Source organism: Canis aureus, chromosome 5, assembly GCF_053574225.1.
Source record: "Canis aureus isolate CA01 chromosome 5, VMU_Caureus_v.1.0, whole genome shotgun sequence".
Lineage (NCBI taxonomy): Eukaryota > Metazoa > Chordata > Mammalia > Carnivora > Canidae > Canis > Canis aureus.
In genome coordinates, this window is record NC_135615.1 from 39,067,548 (window position 1) to 39,073,547 (window position 6,000).

Here is a 6,000-nt window from a genome sequence, read left to right on the forward strand (position 1 = left end):
GGGCATGTCTGACCATTCAAGTGCTGATTCCAGGGCCAAGCACAGAGCTGAGAACAGAGTAGGTGTTCAATACATGTTTGCCAAATAAATAAAGGAAGGAATGAAATGCCCAGCCACCCCTTGGGCAACAGATTTGGAAGAAAATTTCAATATACCCATGGAGCAAAGAATTATTAAAAGCCTTTTGAAAGAGGTTAATTCGATTTTTAAAACATTCTGGTAGAAGAATCCCAGGAGAAAAAGAAACATAAATAAGTTGGTTTGTGGAATTTCCTGGAAATATCTTAATGAGAGCATCCATCTGACATACAAGAGCTGTGGGAATGCTGTGTCTTTTATATGCTGTCTCTTATGATCTCCATTTCCAACAGGATTATAATGACAAAAGTACTAAAATATCAGAAGAGTTTGGTTTTCAATTATCCTGAAATTACATTTATGGCTTTGGAAGGACTGTCATGGCAATGTTCACATCTTGGCCACTTTGCTACTTCTCAGCATGAGGAAAAAAAAAAAAGAGTAAAAAATCTGGTTATTTATTAACCATTCTAGTAAAGATGTGAGAGGAGAGGTTGTAAAAGTTATTGGCCAATGTTACATACCAATTTTACCTCAATAAAAAAAAGTTATTGGCCAGACTAGGATTTATTTTACAACACTAAATTTCATTTATTTAAGATATCCCTATGCCCCACAACCATAGAATATCTGAATCAGAAAACTCAGCTCCAGATTGACACAATGGTACTTGTACCTATGATTGGCTGGGATGAGGCCTGGACCTGGTGGAGTCCATTGCAAGTTGCTTCACTGACCTGCTGGCTGGGGACCTTACCCTAAGCTTCAGGGCTATTATTAGGGCTACAGAATAATTTGAGCACAGAAAGCAAATCTACTCCTTGGAATATGGCCAAGCATCCATATAGGGGAGAAACTATGGCAAATCACACTGGCAAGGGAGGAAAAGAATATTCTCTTTCATCGTAGTTTTTATATAAGCGAAGCCCAATTAGAATTCATTCATTCAGTCATTCACTCACTCATTCACTCATTCATCCCAACTCAAAACTGTAACTGTGAATGTGTGTGGTAACTAACTGCAGTGTAACACTTCTCACTTTGCCCAGTATTGCAGGACCATGAAAACTATCATGCAAGCTGAAAGGGTGCAAAGTGATCACCACTATTGAAGGGGAAAATTATGGTTGTTCCATGACCTTTAAGAAATCTACCAGTTATAAATGTACAGGGAAATGAAAAAGATAGTAAAACTGATATTTGTCTAGTATGCTGTAAATTTAAGATGTTAGAAACATTGAGAATTAACGTAAAAAACTCATATCAAGAGTCAAGGGCTTGTCTTCTCATCATATAACAATACAGAGCAGACGTCCTTTCTATGTCTGGGCAAAGTATCAAACTTTTTCTCAATTTTGATCAGTTTCTACCATTTTATCCTTCATTCTTTGTATGTCAATGTGAAGCGTTGCCAAAAGTTCCTTTAATGTGAATTGGTTTGCTAGCACCACTTCTTCTGGGACATCATCATGTTTTTGGTCATCACCACTGTGCTTATTTATGTTGAAAATTTGTCTTCACTATGTCCCTCTGGCCGCATACATAGATTATATCCAATGAGAGTGATGTTAACATTCCACGGTCAGCTATGTCTTTTGTAACCCGATTGACGTCTGATTTGAATTTGATTTCCAGTGTAATCACTTTTCAGTTCTTTGCTACACTTTTATCTTTTTTGGCTAATTCTCCCTTTTGATTACCCATATTTGTAAAATGTCACATGGGTTCATCACTGGGAGACAAGGAGGCAACACGACTACTGTCTTTAATGTCTTCACATGAACTCAGTAACAAACGTGTAGTGACCCATCACCAAGGCCCTGGGGAAGGAGTGACATAAAATGTCATGGATCGTGATGTAAAATCTGTTTTTTTTTTAATGAAGTGACATGATAAACCAAAAGCAAGCAGTGAAATGTATATTTTATGCAGTTACAGTTTACATACTGTGGAAACTAAAGTTTAAACCGTGTCTTTGGTGGACTGGTGTTATATAACTAAATATGGTAGTAAGCGAAGTTCATGTTTACTGGCGCTCTGCAAAATAAGGACTGCCCCACATAATGGGGAGAACAAGAGAATGTCTTGGAGATTCCCTCCCAGTCTGTGGAGTCAAGAAGCCTTCTTGAAGAAGGTGATATGCAAGCTGAGACTTGATAAACGAATAGGAATTGGTCTAATGATGGAAGAGTGTAGGGAAGATTGTTCCAGGCAGAGGTTAGAATATGTATAAAGCCTCCCAAGTAAGACAGCGTTGGGGGTGTGGGTTGGCAGCTGTGGTTGTTTCAGGTGGATTGTGGGAGGTAACCCCAGTCCATGCCTTGGCTGTCCTCACCCCCGCAGGTTGTTGCTCTTGGTTACCAGTCAGCACAGGCTGCTGTGGGTGAGAAACCTCAGACGCTCTGTTTTGGGACAGTCATACCAGGGCACTCTGCTGCCTTCTCCACATGGAGAGGCCCACCTGTGGCAGCTGAAAAAGTCACCAGGAAAATGGAACCAGACCAAACAAGATGACTTTAGATACTGGTTTGTATACATGATACAGCAAACACCAATAATTCAGAAGCAAATGCTCTAAGTACAGGATGATGTAAAGCAGAAAGAAAATCCCTTTCACAAATCAGAATTCAGCAGGTTGGTTGAAACCTTTAAATGACAAACTACATATCTAGTCAAGATAAATGCAGAATACAGTATCTTTCTTATTCTATTTGGCTAAAATCTCAATGGTTATTGTGAGCCACCCAGCCCAGGCAATGCATTGAAAATAATCTCATCTAATTTTTACAACACTCTTAAGAGGCAGCTATGATTATCCCCCTTTTACAGATGAGGAAACTGAGGTTGAGCCACCATAGAGTCACAGAGCTTTGGATTCAAACCTAGGATTTATTCCAAAGCCTGTGCTTTTAGCACCACCAGCATGTTTAATCATAATTAATGAACATAAACACAAATGTCAAATTGAAAGATTATTTTAAATAAGGCAAACAGATCAAGATAAACGCTAGAGATCAGAGCAAGAATGCTCCATCCTTGTTGAAACACTGAGACACAGAGAATGCTTAGGAGAAGTAATTTTAAGAAAAGATCAGTGAAAATGAGTGGAATCCCAGGCATGAGCAATGAATTCAAGATTCCATTGGGAAAGCAAAACAATGAGATTATCTCGAATACTGAGTTAACAATGAGATTTCACCATCTGCATTCTAGCCATGAGTAAGACATTTATTTGAATTAGATAAGAAGATATAGTGTCATTTGAAGGAGGCCCAGTAAATTTAAGGAAATAAATGAAACTGGCAATGATCTCACACTTTATAAATCTAAACATGGGACCAAGGTTAGACACAGAGACCTAGTGGTTGATGAATGAGCTTGGATGCTGCCTTTTGGACTGTCTACTGAAGACCGGACCTGATTTTTGTGTTTCCTTTCTCTAACCAAGGAGATTAAGGAAGAATTAATTCAGTTCCCTTTAAACCAAAGCGCAGGAGCAAAAAAGCAACCTTGAACCTCCCTTCCTCAAATAACAGCTCTGTTGGCTATTTAATCACTAACCGAGTTGTGTAACTTGCCTATGACAAAATGGTAAAATACCTACAATGTGGAAACCTGCCAGAGCAATCCTTCATAGGAATGGGAGGGGAAGCCCTTGGTGGCTCACATGCACCTGCTGCCTCCATGTCCCTTGCTTCCGGCCCTCACTTGCTGTAATTGCTTCTGTGATAGGCTGGAACATGGGAACAGTTCTAGATCTAGACAGAGAGTGAAGTCACTGAAACATTTTAGGATGCTCTGCTTCCCTGCTTTTTGCTCCGGGGCTAACATGTAGCCCCGGACCAGGCACATCATCACTGGTGCTCCAACAAGATGCAATGTTAGTGAGGATAGACCTATGTGCACAGAGAGCACACTGATGGTCTCCAGAGGGGAATGGGGTGGGGGTGGGCAAAATGGGGAAGGGGCGTGGGAGAGACAGGCTTTCATTCCATCACGGAATGAACGATTCACAGGAATGAAAGGCACAGTACAGGGAATATGGTCAGGGGGGCTGTAATAGCATTGGATGGTGACAGATGGCAGCTATGCTGGAGGTGAGCACAGAATAACATACAGAGTTGCCAAATCACTGTGTACACCTGAAACCAATGTATGTGTGTCATGGTGTGTCAACTGTGCCAAAAAAGACCCTCTAGGTAGCACTGGAAAAGACTTGTGAATTCATAAGATATTCAGCACATACTAAAATAGTGATAATAATAAAAAAAATTTTAGTAAGGAGTGAAGGCGAGGTCCTGTCTGGTCTGGCTTCTACTTCTGGTTTGGCATTAGCTCATGCCTCCTCCTCCCTTGCTTGACCTGACACTTTGCTTTAGACATGGGCTTTTTGAGTAGAATTTATCTGAGCTGTTCTTCCCTTCCCTAATACCCCAAACTTTTCATTCTTCATTTTCAGTTTAAGCTTCATTTTCTCTGGGAAGCTTTCCCAGGTCATCTGAACTCTGTTCGTCTCCTACTCACAAGCTCCCATGGCTCGTGCGCTTCCCAGCAGTGCCCATGCTTCCATCTCCCCCGCGGGACTGGAGGGTCTGAGGGCAGGTGCCGTGCCCACCCCGTCCCCACCATATTCCAGCAGTGGCACAGTGCCTGGTGAACAGTGGCTTTCTTCATTTTCATTTTGAAAAAGATATTATAAGATATTTAAGACATGCCTCAACGCATAAAAAAATATCACAACCCCCAGGTCCTGACTGAAGATACAAGTTGAAATCCCTGCTTAGTGCTCCCTGACCACACTCCGCTCTCTAGAGGCGATGAATTGTGGATTCGGTGGCTACTATTCTTGAACATTTCTTAATACTTTCCCTAGACATATATACAAACTTTATTATTTTGCGTTTTCATACTTTATTGCAGTCTACTTATCGTTCTGGAAATGGCACGTTTTTTTCAACTTTTTGTGATTCATTTCTACCATTGCATTTGGCTGGAGGTCATTTATTTTTGCTATTGTGTACTATTCCATCGCATGACTACCCTGCTAATAATCTGTTCACTCGTGCATGGAGGATTTTCTAAATTTTTGCTATTACAAAATGCCACAAATGTCCTTGTACTTGCAGTGTTTTGTTTTTTTGTTTTTTGTTTTCTCGATAACACTGTGGTCTCCAGTACAGTGGGAGTTTTCGTTGTTCATCTGTTGAAACTACCCTGTACTTGGTCTCTGAAAGCTGTACAAGAGGCAGGGACCTGGATGACCCAGTGAATGTCTGTGTGAAATGTCTATCCATGACAGACTGATAGGCTTCTCCTCAGAGAAGCCACGTGGAATAGTGACAAGAACAAGTCAAGCTGAGGTAGATCCATCACCCACTCAACTGGCTGGCAGCTAGGTTGCACCGGAAATACAAAGCCTCAGCTTTCATTCTGTAGAAATGGAATAAGGGTCTCCCTCCCATCTACCTATCTCATAAGGTGGTTACAGTGATCAAATGAAACAATGTTGCTGAAAAGATTTTGGAAGCCTGATGTATTAGACGACATTGGAATATCAGCAACCAAGTTTCATTAGGTGAAATATGACAAAGGAGTTAAAATAAGGGATGCCTGGGTGACTCAGCGGTTGAGTGTCTGCCTTCGGCGCAGGGCATGATCCTGGGATGGGGATCTAGTCCCACGTCGGGCTCCCTGCATGGAGTCTGCTTCTCCCTCTGCCTGTGTCTCTGCCTCTCTCTCTCTCTTTCTGTCTCTCATGAATAAATAAATAAAATCTTTAAAAAAAGAGTTAAAATAAAACATTACAAGAATATGAAATAATTTATTATTTCCTATACTTAAATTTGTTATCCTCTACAATTTATCATCCTCTATCTACATTGAGTGGGGTATTCTAGAAATATCTTACTCCAAAGAAACAGA